Below are 16,588 nucleotides of genomic sequence, written 5' to 3' on the forward strand. Positions count from 1 at the left end.
ACACTACAATTTAGTTAATTATAAAAACTTTTCAATATGAGGGGATATAGCTCAGTGGTAGAGCATTCGACTGCAGATCGAGAGGTCCCCGGTTCAAACCCGGGTGTCCCCTATACTTTTTATTATTTTTAAACTAATTCTTCGAGACAAAAAAAAAATATAATAACTGTCTTCATTGTTTCGTCCACGTGTATTTTGCTGCTATGCAACAATGTAATTAGAAGTAGGGCCTATAATGTTAAGGTTTTTTTTTTCAAAGTTATTCCATCTGTCTGGTGAAAAATCTTGTACATGTTAATTTCTCCCACTTCCAATTCTTTGATTAAGTTGAAACTTTGCAAAATCATTATCTGTCGATGACAACACATGAATCAATTTAAAAATAATAAGTTAATGAACTAGTCGTAATTAATTAATTTTGGTTTTATGTGGAAAAATACTAAATCGGCGCCGGGCGACCCATGCCAATAATAACAATAAAGTTAACAAGCAAAATATAAAACATCCTTTTTAAAATTAATTTTAAAAAAAAAAGTATTTAAAGGAAAACAACTCCGTCCTACCAATAATGTACAAGCTTTTCCATTTATTCTATATCAAACAAAATAATTAATTACCGAAAATTAATTGACTAATTGTGTATTTTTGTTTATTGATTTATTTTTATTTTTTTAGGTACAAAAAATATTTGTTTAAAGTATCAATTTGATCGGAGAATGCTATATTTAAGTCATTGGTTAACATGCATGACTAGATGCATGACGCGTAGGACGTAATAATCTTCATTTTTTTAAGTAACGTCTATATTTTATAAGATAATTAAGATAAGAAGATGCGTTAGAGAGAAATAGCGCTCCCAATTATTTAAGGGATCTTAACCCAACAAATTTAGCCATATATGTGAATACTGAAGTATTAGTTTCCCTTGTTGCTATGAAACAAAATAATTTATTACCAGTAGGCTAATTAATTGTCTAATTGGTTACTTTTTCTTTTATTGATTCATGTCTTGTCTGTCAATGAATAATTATGGCATGCGAAGTTTCAGCTTGATCCGAGACTGGGTGTGGGAGAAATAATGTGTAGGCCTACACATTTTTTACCAGACAGAAAGACAGTGTGAGTTGATAGAAGCTTTGTAAAACTTAGGTCGTTTGTTAAAAATTTTTAATTTGCAAGAGACCAATATAATTTCTTTTTATAAGTAGCCTACTTCAATATCTCAGCGGCAAAATGCGTCGGCCTTCCATCATGGAGGCTCAATTTTTTAATTCAGACTCAAGAAACTTTCTTTTTGTGCATGTGTGTGTTTCTACTTAACTCACATATTTCAAAGCTCTCGTATCGCATCAAAGGGGTTTTCCTTTTTATATGATAGATTCAAAATAATTGATGCAATATCACTGAATATAAGCGAGTTTTTTAGAAAATTTTAATTTATTTTTTCATTATGTTGTTTTTTTGTTTTTGTATTTAACTTGTTTTAACGTAGTATCATTGGCCTCCCTCAGTTGCAGAGTAACTTCCGTTAATCTCAAAGAAAGGAGATGATAGTCTGAGCATATCTCCCACAAAGAGAGACATCTAAAACAACAAATAATTTTTTTTGCAAAGCTTATCTGTCTACCTGGTAACAACTGTGTACACGTTATGTCTCCCATACGCAATTTCTGATCAGGCTGAAATTTTGCACAATTATTTACTTTTACCTAACAATGCAAGAATCAGTAACGAAAAATTAACCAATTAATTTATTAACTATTGGTAATTAATTATTTTGTTTGGTATCTTGAACAAGGGAAAGAAATCGTACTTGACTGATGTGGTGGTATAAGTTAAATTAGCCCACTCTATACTTTGTAGGTCACCGCTTTAAAGTTTGAAACTAACAATAGATAACTATAAAACTTTGTTTTCATAAGCGATTGCTTGGTGCCCCAACGGTCCAACAGACTAAAGGTAAAAGTCTAACTCTATTAGGCCTACAAATTTAAATATTTTTTCTTGTTTTTCACTGTACACGTAGGCTATTGGCTGGGGTCAAGAAAAATTATTCACATGCTGCACGATTCCACGACAATGTGTTCGCCATTAAATATTTAGTTTAAGTATATGTCAGTATGTCCATTTATAATAATCAAATCCTGGACTTATGTTGTTTGTCTTTTTCGTTTGTAGGCCTATCTGTTGAAGGCCTCGTAGCCCGAGCATCCTGTTTTTCATTTGGCCCAGCAGAGCTTCCCATATCGATTATTCTAAATATATCTAGTTGTTCAATCCCGCTGCAGTAAATCTTTATGTTTCATTGGAAATATAACTATTTTTTGTATTCTTAAACGCCTTCGAATACACCTTGACATCACCTCGAGCACCCACACAGTTAGAGAAACGCTGATTTTTTTTTTTACTTTTGTAAAGTAGTATAATGTGTAGTGTACACTTTAAATGGGATTTCCATCACATTATTTGTAGCAAAATAATTATAATAATTACACAAGTAATTAAACGTACCGGTATAGAAGAACGTTTTGAAGGTAACGCTATCTCATTAACATCAATACTTTATTAAAAATCTGATTTGGGAACTAGTTGGTGCCTCCCCTTAATTGGCGTTCCACGCTGGGGTGTGCACCCCTCTATCGATGTTATTGCCTCCTAGAAGCACTTTATTGTAAACAAAATAGTTCATCTTTATTTTAGCCAACGAGTTATACCAACGTGACTCTACATCTTAAACGCAATGAGGGGTAAATACACCGACACATTCTGTCTATAAGAGAAAGTTTGAACAAATAAATTAGAATGAAATATTCCAGTGTAGAAACTTTTTTGTTAATTCTAATATAGTATTGTTGTTGTTTTTGTTCTTTTGTGTTAATTAATTTAATAAATACATTTTAAATGTTCAATATTGTGTTACTGGCAAAGGGCAGGTAGAAAAATATGAATGCATGTTTTGATTGGCTCCCATAGTTTTATGTAAAAATGTACGTGCCAGTGGGATGTGTTTCTTGTCTAACTTATTATATTCTAACATATGGCTACTGTAGAGGTACCAGTGTGCAATGGAAACTATATAGGCCTAAATTTTATTTTGTTTTTATACATGTTTTTGTGACTGCGCATGCCTTTATGCTCATGTTACTTAGTTACTTTTAAGATTAAAATTGTGCTATTTCAAATTAAAAAAGAACAAGATTACAAAGACAGTTTGTGTGGAAACACAAACTCAAAATCGGCCCCCGAAGTGGTCCACCCAGGCAGGCTTCATTATTTTCAGAAAGAACATCCAAATGAAATTATAACAAAGACAAATGTGAGATAAGAATGGAGAAAGAAGGTTGGCAGATCTTGTGTAGTGCCCCAACGGTACAGCAGATCAAAGGATAGGTGCAAGTGAATGCAAAGTTAGATGTGAACCTGGCCTAACTAGTTCCCCTTTCAGACCTTGTAGTCTATAGGGCAGATGATGTAAAGTTCATGTTTTTGTGGCCTACGGTTAACGAGGTGTCATGTAGCCAGCACAACGACCAATCGCCTTTACTTTTCCCCAACTAATATCAGGTACCCATTGGAGCTGGGTGGACTCAGAGGCGCCTAAGGATTCCGAAGTTGAAAACCCCAGTCTTCACTAGGATTCAAACACGGGGCCCCGGTTCGGAAGCCAAGCGCTTTACCGCTCAGCTACCGCGCCTCTCGTGGCCTAACTGAAGTCTTCTAATTGATGTAATTGTTTTGAAAAGGCTCAATCTCTTATTCGAATACTCAAAAAAAAAAAAAAAAAAAAAAAAAAAATTCGCAATTTAAAAAAAAAGTTCATGAAAATGAAGTTTACAAGATTACTATTCGTTTTAATTTAGGTCTAATTTATAATGCATACTAATTAGCTTTTTCTCTTTAAAAAACTGCTTGCATAACTGATTTTAAAAATTAGATTTTTCGCTTTCAGAAAACAAAAAAGTAGCCGTTGCATCAGAACCTTGAATGGTCTAAAATATTGTGATGTCGGATTTTCAATATCTTTTGTAGTTTACGAGATCTAATCGGGATGGACGGACAGACATTTCACACAAAACTATTCGGAGGCCGCTAAAAATTGAAACAGAATCCTGTTTGGAATATCAAAAGCTTGAATACAATTACGAATTAGGCATTTTATTTATAAATAGCGTTCAAACATAAAAGTCAACTTTTGGAAAGAATATAAAGTGATTCTAAATAGATTTTTAAAAGATTTTAATAAATCAACAATATAAATATAACGATGAAAATACATCCATAAATGCTAATGTATTTTCCATCATTAGAATGTATCAAAGCTTAATGAAAAAGTTAAATAAGGAAAATAAAAGTTTCCATAACATAAACAATGCATTGCACACTTTGATCACAAATATAAATATAATAAAATTGAACAGTATGATTTTAAAATTTCCATGTCTATTAATGTACAAATGGTTGACGTGAAAACTGAACACAATAGTTGAAAAAATTTTCTTACATCATGGGTTTTTATTTATATTTTAAAATTTTAAGCTTGGAGTGCATTATCTTCACAAGGACTATATGTAAAACAAAATGGGATTAATTTTAAAAAAGAAAGTAATACACTGTAAATATTGCATTTTTTAAACAAAGTTTTCTGTAATGTATTGACAGAAACAAAAAAATACTTGGTAATTTTGACTAGTTAATGCTACAAAAGGATCTGAGTCAACTAAGACAACTTGAACATTTTATAAAAAGGTTGCTAGCGCACAGACTTGCACTACATCATGGACAAATGGTGGCAAAACCATACTACAAACAGCAATGTCCTTACAAACGCCTGTATGGACAGCAAAGAGGGAATTCTTATGGTCTGACATTTACGCAGAGCAGGGCATGTATCCCGTAAAGGGTGATGAACGTATGCCTAAAGCAGTCTTTTTTGATGAGCTGAAAGGTGATTGATGTAACAGAGATTCCCCACAGAAACACTTTGAAAACCAGCTTAGGTGCCAACTTGCTTTAACTGACAGAAAAGAGCACCTAGTTGCAGGCAGCTTTGGAACAAGACAGATGTAGATCACTCAGAAAGGCCGCAGGATACACATTTTAGACCAAAAGAAAATCCACTGCCAAGGAAAGATGTAGATGACGAAAAGAAAATCTAAATCGACCACTTGCAGACAATGGATGCGCTGGATGTTGCAAAATATGTAGGTCGAAGCTGGGGCTGCATAGCCACGGGAAATACTGCATTCCTCATTAATCTTCAGATTCAAAGACAAGCCTTATTATAATACTACAAAACATTCTATCAAAACAATACTGGTACACAATAAAACAAAACTATGACTGTTTCTAGTATTAATTCATAATTAATCATAAAATGAAAGTTTCTAAGTCAGAGAGTGTTAATATATTTTTATAAGACCCAGTACATGTAATGAAAATGTTGCTATTTCTTTCTTTCTTTTTTTTTTTTTTTAACAAGGGGCAAGAAATCTATTGCATTAGCAATGTAGTTATAAATTTATAGTCAATATTGATCAAGTAAAACAAAATGATTGCCAATGTTGAAAAATTAATATTATTTAACGATGAAACAATCATTTTATCTTTTCATACTGTTTTCATCAGAGGTGTCTACAAAAGGATCAACTCAAAAAGTTTGTTTGAAGAAAACATTTCAATACATCTCTGCAAACATGAGTCAACCCATCGTTCTTTGTGTGTTACTCAAATTTCTCTCTTGTACCTTTGTTCTATTGATACCCTATGCATAAACAAAAGAGGCCCACTACAATGCTTTTTTTTTAATACAAGGGTGATGTTATGACAATAATGCTCAATGCAAAGGTACATGCATTATAAGTGCCTAGAATTTTTCAAAGGCTTTATTATTGGCCTATCCCTATTCTCAAATTAACTTTATATGCCCTGCAGATGCCAGTAGAATGTATTTATGAGGCTCAAAATGCAGGAAAACAATAGATGGACCTGCTGTGAGAGTTTACAGAAATTAGCAGGAACACTGTTCTACAGTCTTTGAAAGTTCTTTACTATGCAAAACAAAATTATTTGCTATCTGACATTGATAATTTAATCAGTTTAAAAATGATATTTAATTAATTTAGTTTTTGTCTTGCTAAATGATTATAACCTGAGCACATGCTAATTGAGGTTTGACTTTGCAAATAAATATAATATACAATTCTTATATTGATGCTAAACAACTAAGTGATACACATAGATATTGAGCTCTTGAGACATATATATATAATAGAGGAATATGAAATCTACATAAAAATGAATAAAGACAAGCAAAATTCAATTCAAATAAATAACAAGTACATCTCTTTTAAAAATGTGTACATAATCAATAAAATTGTAAAAAATGAGTACATAGTCAATAAAATTAAATGCAGTTGCTTTAGTGTCAAATGTACTGGAATGAGTAATTTATTATAATCATTTTTACAAACGTTTTAAGATCTACCTAGTGAAAAAAAAAAGATAAGTTTCCTTTTTAAGCTTTGATTAATGTCTGCTATGTTCTTGATGCAACTTATTTGTTATCAGTGTTTTCTAAATTATTATTTATAATTATAGGTTAGTGATATGCATATTTCTATACAGCTCAGAGATTCTAATCTTATTTTTAAGCATGTTAAGCTAATCACAGCTGTCTCTCCTTATTGTAGATACAGTATGTGTAGATGTCTTGTTATAATATTTGTTTTCACTGTTGCTAACATTAGTGTGCCACAATATATGGATAAACATGTAAGATTGATAATCTTGGATACATCAATATGGATATAGTAACAGTATTATATATACTAAAAAACATTAAAGAGTGTAAAAAAAAAAGTTATACTTATATAATAAAAGCACCAATAAAAAAAAAAAGAACTGCTTATATAAATGTTACCTATTTTTTAAAAAAACATTTGAATCAGAATTTAAAAAATTCCAATATCTTACATAAACTCATTTTTTCTACTACCCTGTACTTGAAATAAATCAAAAAGCTTTAATAACTTAAATGAGCTTCTTTCTATAAATAAAATTCTTTGCCACCCAAATTTGGAACATCTTCAACATCACTTTGTGTAATCTGCTCTACATTGATAGGATTTTCAGGATGATTTACAGGACGAATCAAACGTTTTTTTCTATACTTTTTGCTTATACCAGTGACAGCACAGTTTCCTGCACCATCGCTGGACCTTTGATAAAATGAAAGAAGGCCATCAGTGTCTCCTTCCTCAACAACTAGATTTTCTTCTGCATCTTCCATTGTCTTTAAGAGATCTTGTACATCATCTTTAAAATTTAACAATCGTCTTAACTTTGCATGACTATGTTGTAAAGCCAATATATGGTGATTTTTCCGTTCTAATTCCTCTTGTAATACTGAGACTGTACGTTCGGATGCTCGTAATTTATTTATTAAGATTTCTATTTCTTTGTCCTTAGCAGAGGATAGCTCAGAAATTTTATGTTGAAGCAGTTTGTCTTTAGCTAATAAATTTTCGTGCTGTTCATGAACTGTTTTTTCAAGACCATTGACTCGATGATGTAGCTGCTGAAGATGTCTGTTAGCTTCATCAATGCTAGTTCTTGGAATCATCATTATAATATCAATAATCTGTAAATTAGAGAGAGTAAATCTAGGTGTCTATTTAAGGTAGGTGTAAATCTATATTTCTACTGGATTACTACAATAATAGATCAAGATCTAATATGACTAATTCAAATTCAAGTATGTAGGTTACCATGCTGTTGCCCACCTTTGGCAAATTAATAAATTCTAAATCCAGAAGTACTATCAATTATCAATGCAGTACTAGATCTAGAATGTCCTTGCGAACGCCAGTATGGACAGTATAGAGCAGCGGTTCTCAAACTTTTATGCTTGGCGACCCCTTTTTACAATGCCCCACTCTGCCGCGACACCCCCCCCATACACACACATACAGAAATAGAAGAAAAAACAAAAACAATCCATATTTTCGATGGTCTTAGGCGACCCCTGGCTAATCGTCAATCGACCCCCAAGGGGGTCGCGACTCACAGGTTGAGAACCCCTGGTATAGAGGGACTTCTCATGGTCCGGCAGTTATGTTTTTGAGTTTTGAGTTTTTGGCACATCTGCACAATTTAGGCCATGTTGTGCCCGTAATCCTTCAAGGATTACTCTCCTTTACAAGAGCTAAATTCCATACAGTTAAATCATTAAAAACAAGGTCTATTCACAGTTAAATAGTAAAGGTAGTAAAAATTTAATAATTAGTAAAAATCTTATGTAAATATTGTAGGGTCACAATTTCACAAATCAGATCTCCGTAGTCAACCCTAGTCAACGCTGGGTAGGGCAAGTATCTCGCATAGGAGACAAATGTATGCCTAAGGCAGTCTTTTTTGGTGGGTAAAATATGTAGGTCACAGCTGGGGCTGCGCAGCCATGGGAAATACTGCCCTCCTCACTAATCTTTGGACTCAAGACAAGCCTTATTAGATCTAGATTCTAGACCATTATAAGTGACAAACGGACAAGCAAGAGAAGCAACCACATTTTTTTGTTTAACATGTTTGAGACCTTCCTTCAGAATTGAATTTAAGTAGCCCAAGCCTCAAACCAGAGAGTGAGGGATGGAAGCAGTTCAAACTGGGGACCATCGAGCTGACAGTCCAGAGCACATACCACATGACATGGCAGCCAGAATCAGATCTACCAGATATTATTATTAAATAATAGTCTTAACATTACTTCCAAAGTGATAAATCTTTTGTCGTGGTATTATTTTACATACTCAGATACCTGATGCGGTCAGATGTTGTTGACAACCTTTAAAAAAAAACAACAAATAATGCTATCAGCTTATATTTGTAACAATTTATGTGTTTTAATGTTTATTCATTTAAACTATTATAAAGACTGTACACCACCCTAACCTTTAAATTTTATAACCCTAACCTTAAACTTAAACCCTGTAGTGTAAACAAATTAAATTAAACAGAAAGAATATAATAAACAATATGTTACTATACTTATTTATAGTATACCGGTAATTATAATTAATAGTATAAGATAATAAGTATAAACTAAAAAGTCTCTAGCAGTCTGAGTCTAGAAGTAGAATCTAGAGTCTAGAGTAGATCTACTACTATAGTGTAACTATCTATATACTATACTATTATTACTTACATACTTTACTACTATGATCACTATGATCTAATCTAGAATCTAGATCTAGATGGTCTAATACTATGAATTATGAATGTATGAATAGTTCTAGGACTAGACTCCAACTCTAGATCTAGTTACTATATAATCAAAATGAGTATATAGTTAAATATAGTTACAATATAGATCTAGAATCTAGTATATAATTATAATAATAAATAATAATAAGGTAAATTATTATAGAGATCTATTTCTATATTATATATATTATATAGGATATATTATATAGTTAATATAGTTACTAGATCTAGTTACTAGTATGGTATTAAAAAACTATTATATAATATAATAATTAGTATTTAGATCTAGAGTAGAGTCACTAGACCTAGAGAGTAGTCAGTTGTCCTGAGTCCTGAGTAGTAGTTACTAAGTTAGCACAAATCACCAAATTATTGGTAGTACAATTTAATTTAATAGATCTAGAGTCTAGATCTATATAATATAAATATAGACTATAGATGTCTATAATTTAGATTCTAGATCTAGATTTATATAGATCTAGAATCTAGATCTAAATTCTAAATCCATAATCTACTAACTGTGCTAACAATATATACAATATATACTATAATATAACATAACACCTGCCTTCCAGGTTTATTTTTAATAAATTGTGAAGTTTAGCACTAGCCTATATAACAGATATATATGCTATTCGTGGATGATGCAGCATTAGTGGCACACAGATAAGATGAGCTTCTGACACATATGTCCCGCTTCTCTCAGGCCTCTACAGAATATGGGCTAACCATTAACACAAAGAAAACAAAAGTTATGGGGCCACCTAAAGCTGCTACAACACCACCGCCTCCATCTGGAGTCATCCAAGAAAACCAATAACTTGGCAGAATTAAAGTAAATGATTATAACATATAGCATGCTTGACCAGATTGACCCAGGGACACTCGTAGAACGTAATCATCTTCTTCTTTTTTTTTTTTTTTTTTTTTTGGAAGTAACTATTTTATACTGTATTTTATAAGATAAGATCCTCATTGATGAAAAAAAGATAAATTAACGATCTAGAGGCCGTAAATTAATTATGCTACCTTGGATCTATAGAAGTCTTTAAAAGACGAGAAAAAAAAAACGCATATAAGGAAAGCTGCATCGATCGACCTTCGATAGACTCACACAAAGAGTTTAAGAAAACCGGAAGCTCACTACAGTAACCAAAATGGAGGTGCACAAGGCATGCGTTTTGAGCACCCTACTGTAATGCAGTGAGTCATGGACTACCTATGCAAAGCAAGAGAGAAAACTATAAATTCATTCCACTTGTGCTGCCTCTGATGGATCTTGAAAATCGAATGGCAAGAGAGAGTATTCGACACTGAGATCCTTGCGCGAACAGGTCTTCCGGTATCTTAAGAATTTGCAATCATCAGACAACAACGCGTAACCCTGATTCTGGCTTGGTTATGTTTGCTGGATGGAGGACAATCGCATCTCGAAAGTCATCCTTTATGGGCAACTAGCGACTGGCTCAAGAAAAACTGGTCGTTCCCACCTCCGTTATGTGGATGTAGACGTAACCAAACGGGCCCTCAAAGCAGTGAATATTGATATACTGACTATTGGGAAGATATAGCCCTAGACTTCACTATGTGAAGAGAAATGGTGACCAAGAAAGCTATTGTCAGCGAAAAAACGTGCCTCAGCTCTGGAAGAAAAGTGTCCCAAACAAAAAATGGCTAGGCTGGCTCCTCTACCACTAAAGCAAAAGCCACATTTGTGACATTAATCCTAGATCTAGATCTAGCTTCTATTATGGCAATGGCAATATGTCTTCGATTTTGAAGATAAAGGAAAGTGAAGTGTTTCAAATGACCATTCAAACTCAGTTGCGACCTGCATATTTTGTCACATCTACTACATACATTGTCCGCCGGGGTCTATTAAAGTTTTCTTTTTGTCTTCTGTGCCTGTCTTCTCAAGGGCTTTCTTTGTGCCTCAAATGTGTGTCCCGTGTCCTTAGTGAGAGCTCTCCAATTGTCTCTTTCAGGGGCCATCTGCTACTAGCTACTTTCCTCTAAGCAAGTGATGGGAAAATGGCATCTGTATAGCGCTGTCTCGGATGTCGGGCATCTCTATTACGCCGTCCTCCTTTAAGCTCGCCAAAAGAAGATCGCAGTTATCCCCCATCGAGATGAGTGTTCAACCCAGCACAACTGACGAAAGATAAGTAGTGTTCCCACCATCCTCCAGCAGAATATGGTTATTATTTGTAAGGTAGTTTTTCTAGCAAATGCCCCCTGAAAGAGACAGTTGGAGAGCTCTCACTAAGGACACACATGTATTAGTTTTTCTTGGTAGACGAAGAGACCTATTTCCATTTACTCTCAATGGGGGCGAAAAAAAGCGCTGTTGGCTTTAGCGAGACCGTTTTCTATTTCTCGTGACAGTGACGCATCGTTGGACAGTTTGCTGCTCAGGTGCATGAAGCGGTCGACAGCATTAAGGAGGTGGCTATTCACATTGATTTGTGGAGCTTATTCCGTTTTAATAATTCTGGAGCACGGTATGTGCAGAAGGGCACAAATAATCGCATAAAGCTCAATAAGCGCAGATATAGATAAAGACGTAGACTCATTTTATGCTTCATAGAGTATTGCAAAGTGTGTTGAGGCGTGTACGCTTAATACCATTATCTATAGAGAAATGAGCTAATATGTCACCATTGTACCTAATTTTGACCTTTTTGACCCTGATGCATTCGTTTGAAAATAGAGATAAATCTTGGAGGGCATCAGAGCCGAGATAAAATACCTCACAAGGCATCGCGACTCACTGTGTTAAAAGCTTTGATCGAAATCCACGAAGGCAGCGTACAAGTCCAAATTCTGTTCTCTGCATTTTTTCTGCATTTATCGTAAAACGAAAATAATGTCCTTCTTCTTCTTCTTCGTTCTCATTTTACATGTCGGAGAGTTCAGATCAGTAATCCTATATGAGATGAACCGCGAATGGTTTTCAGATCAGGCAATTCTCCGTATAGGTTTTGCTCTATAGGAGGGTTTTAGAGTCTTGTTCGAGCCTCTTGATATAGTGTGGATATATAGTGTGCAGCTTGAAAACCACATTGACTTTCAGAGAGCATATATTGCCTACAATTGAGATGGAGAGTCAGTTGGGGAATATTCCGTCAAGGATTTTTTTCCGCCACTGACAATGGAGTAATGACCTGGCTATTGGAGCAGTCCAAATTGTCGCCTTATCTGTACATGGATATGACTTTCTTCTTGTGTATTCGTAAAAGTTACAACGTTCCTTCAAAAGAAGGATACGCACGTATCTATGCGTCAAACTAGTCATGCATGCTAATTAAAAACTTAAATTCCACTGTCATCTCTAATGGTACAAGGGAAACAAAAAAAAAAAAGCATAAAACATACTTTAAAAAACAACAACAAGAAAGCTTATATTTGGTGTAATTTTATCGTCTTATCTTATCTTATATAATACAGACGTTACTTCAAAAAAGAAGATGATTACGTCCTACGCGTCATGCATTTAGTCATGCATATTAACCAATGACTTAAATTCTGCCAAGTCACTGGTTTTCCTGGCTAGCTCAGGCAACCCATTCCATGCTCTAATAGCACTAGGGAAGAAGGAGTATTTGTACAAATTTGTCCTAGCATATGGGACGAGGAATGTGCCTTTATCTTTGTGTCTTTCAGAGTATTTTATTAAATTTTGTTTTTGTATTTGAAGATTATGGTTCAGTGTTTTATGTATGATTGCTACTTTACTTTTGAGCCTTCTGTCCTGAAGGCTTTCTAAATTTAGTGATTTTACTAAAGGTGTTACTCTAGTCAAATGTGAATATTCGTTTGTTATGAATCGCACTGCTCTATTTTGTGTCTGTTCTAGTTTCTTAATGTTTTCTTGAGTTGAGGGGTCCCAAACAGAGGATGCATATTCTATTATTGGCCTAACCAAGGTTAAATAACATTTTAGTTTTATGTTCTTATTTGATTTATAGAAATTTCTTTTAATAAATCCTAATGCTTTGTTTGATTTTTTTGTAGTTTCATCAATATGTGGATTCCATGACAGTTTTTCATTTATTATAACACCTAGGTATTTTGCGTTTTTAGTCTGTGTTACTGGTTTGCCATGAATAAGATAAGTGGAATTAATTTGTTTTAGTTTTTTTGTTACTCTTAACAACTGACATTTTTCTGGGTGGAAAGACATGCTCCAATTTGATTCCCATTTCTGTAATTCATCTAATTCTCTTTGTAAAATATCTGTGTCTTGTGTTGTTTTTATTGTTCTATATATTATGCCATCGTCTGCAAATAATCTGACTTTTGTTCCTGAACTAATGCAATTGGGTAAATCATTTATGTAAATTAAAAATAGTAGTGGACCCAAGACTGTTATCCTTGAGGTACACCTGAGTTTACTGTTATCGGTGTTGATTTAGAGCCATTTATTATTACAGTTTGTTCTCTCCCTATCAGAAAGTCTTTAATCCACTGATGCAGTGGACCATTAATGCCGAAATATTTTAATTTTTTAAGCAAACTATGGTGGTGAACTTTGTCAAAAGCCTTAGAAAAATCTAGTAAGATAGCATCTATTTGTTCACTATTATCTAAACCTTTTGAAAAATCATCAATTAGTCCTATTAGTTGTGTTTCACATGATCTATATTTCCTAAAGCCATGTTGGTATGGTGTGAGGACATTATGTTTGTCTAAGTGGTTTATGATGTTGCTACATATTATGTGTTCTAGGATTTTACATGTGATGCTGGTAAGTGATACTGGTCTGTAGTTTCCTGGGTCAGATTTTTCTCCTTTTTTAAATAGGGGGGTGACATTAGCTTCTTTCCAGTCCTTTGGTACTCTGCCCTGGTTAAGTGAAGCCTGAAAGAGTATTTTGAACACTGGGGCTAGCTCATTACTTAGTTCTTTGAGTAATCTAGCTGGAATACCATCAGGTCCAGAAGCTTTATTTGGTTTGGTGTTGGCTAATAGTTTTTGAATTCCATTTTCTTGTAGGCCTACTACTATATCTTCTATGTTGTCTACTTGGTTCAAATTCAGTAATATGTCTTTGTCTCCTGGGGCTGAGAATGCTGATGCAAAGTATTTGTTTAGAATGTTTGCTTTAGTTTCATTATCATTATGTATTATGTTATGTTCATCTTTTAATGGCGCTACGCCTGTTGTTTCCATTTTCTTAGACTTAATGTATGACCATAGGTTTTTGTTGTTGTCTTTAGATATTACATTGTTTATGTATTCACTCTGCAGCTGTCCATGGAAAGCTGTCTTGTATTAAATGTAAGGTTTCGGGAAAAAACCTCATACAAAAAATCAGTAGTAGGGTTCTTTAGCCGTTGGGTGTATGAACTATATTATGATAGTTAATCGTTCGAAGTTCGAACACAGTTAGTGTTATGTGTAATGCGAAGCATTACCAAACCAAAATGCTCTCTGGTCTAAAATCTAAACTTTTATAACGACGGTTTTTTATACTTTTGTATGTCAAGTTATGTATTTTTTTAAACTGTATTTTTTGTAATTGTAATCAAAACACACAGAAATATATTTTCTTTTATTTTCTACGAAAAAGCTAGATATAGATCTATACCATGAACAAAATTAAAGACCAACTGAAGAGGTTTTGGGGTCAGACGCGGAAACCGGTGTTATACTTTTTTTTAGATTCATAATGCTTAAAAAAATATACATACGAAATTTTAGACATTTATTCTTTGTAATTATTTAGATATAAGCAATTTAATGTGAGTTTTAGGGACTATTAAATTTCACAATCTCGAAGCCATTCGAGATCAGTATTTCCCAGACAACCAAGGTCGATGACGTAGTTTAAGGGAAATTAGGTCAAATTTTTCAATTATGGCTTAGCGTATTTCCCTATTCCTTTTTACAGGAATGCTAGTTTCTAAAAATAAAGGCGACTAAAACACGCCAATTTATAAAAAGTGGATGTTAGAGTTGGGGAAATTAGGTCAAATCACGCAATTTATGGCTTTGCATGTTAGATCTACTGTTTGTCGGCTTATTCTTGATCTAGTCAAGCGAACAGCGTTTCACCCCACGCAGTACCGCGAGCCTCAGTTCACATGTTTCGTTTTAGTCAAGTTACGCAATTTATGGCTTATGTTACTGCTTCAGGCTTATTCTAGTTCTAGATCTACTGCTTTTGATCAAGAGCAGAGTTCTTTTCTCAGATCATTAATGATGTACGAAGTAGACCTAAATTTAGATCTAAATCCAATTAGATGAAGTCTAGATCTAGTAGTAGCCTAGTATTGGATATTTAGAGATAAGACCTATCTATTTAGACTGATCCGATCGAGGTGCTGGGCCTAGATCTAGAAAAGCAAAGTTTAAAATTATATACTCTATCTATACACTTAGTGATTATTAACCTATAGTCGTCCCTAAATAGGCCCAATATGGGAAAAAACCAATTATTACAATGTGAATGTTGAGCTCATTCAATGTAGTTATTGTAGTATAGGATTATTTTTAGTTTGAATCTAGAGTCACAACCCCGTACAACACTAGGCAAATAGCTTTAACTTAAACCTTAACTTAGACTTAAAAGTAGTCTTAAAAAAAGTACTAGATCTAAATTTCTAAAAACTAATCTATAAGGCAAAAATTAGACCTAGATCTACCAATTCTATAATATTATTAATATACGAAATATGGATTTTATTACACTCTTATTTAAATATATTCGTACCGTATATTCGGGCCTATATACTTATAATACATAGTTCTATAAATATATATCTAAAAATTTAAGAGTTTTCATTTATCTCACGCTTGACTCATTTGTTGATTGGAATAGAATCATTAGATTATTAGATAGTTAAGTTAGCAAGTTAATCTGTAACTGTAGGTAACAAAGTTTTAAATTGTGTTTAGACTATAAATGAAAGAGATTATCCTACTGGAGAAGGAGTTGTCGTTTTTTTCTTTTCTCTGGGAAGTCAGGGAAGTGGAAAATAAATTATAGTATCAATATAATGTTAAGTAATGCATATAGGCTACTGTTGATGTAATTATGCAACTTATTTTATTAAATTTTAGTAACCCAATTATTGCCAGTTAATCACTGAATATATATATTTTTTTTATTGTTATTAAAAAATGCAGAGCTATTCATAATTTAAAGTGTTTAATAAATAAGGCTGGCAGTCGAGTCGAAAGATTAATGAGAAATGCAGTATTTTCCATGGCTACTCAGCCCCAGCTGCTAACTAGATATTTTGCCGCGTCCAGCGAAGACATAACCATATTCAGCTGGTGGTCAATTTAAATGTTCTTTACGACGTCTACGTCTTCCCTCATCAGT

The 16,588-nt window shown here is 33.5% G+C and overlaps 1 non-coding gene across 1 annotated transcript; it reads left to right on the forward strand.

The window, feature by feature from the left end:
• The first annotated feature begins 40 nt into the window (after nt 1-40).
• On the forward strand, nt 41-112 carry Trnac-gca (transfer RNA cysteine (anticodon GCA)). Its single transcript has one exon. It is a non-coding gene; the product is annotated as a tRNA-Cys (tRNA).
• The last annotated feature ends 16,476 nt before the right edge of the window (nt 113-16,588 follow it).

The sequence above is a fragment of the Biomphalaria glabrata genome, chromosome 5 (genome assembly GCF_947242115.1).
Source record: "Biomphalaria glabrata chromosome 5, xgBioGlab47.1, whole genome shotgun sequence".
Classification (NCBI taxonomy): domain Eukaryota; kingdom Metazoa; phylum Mollusca; class Gastropoda; family Planorbidae; genus Biomphalaria; species Biomphalaria glabrata.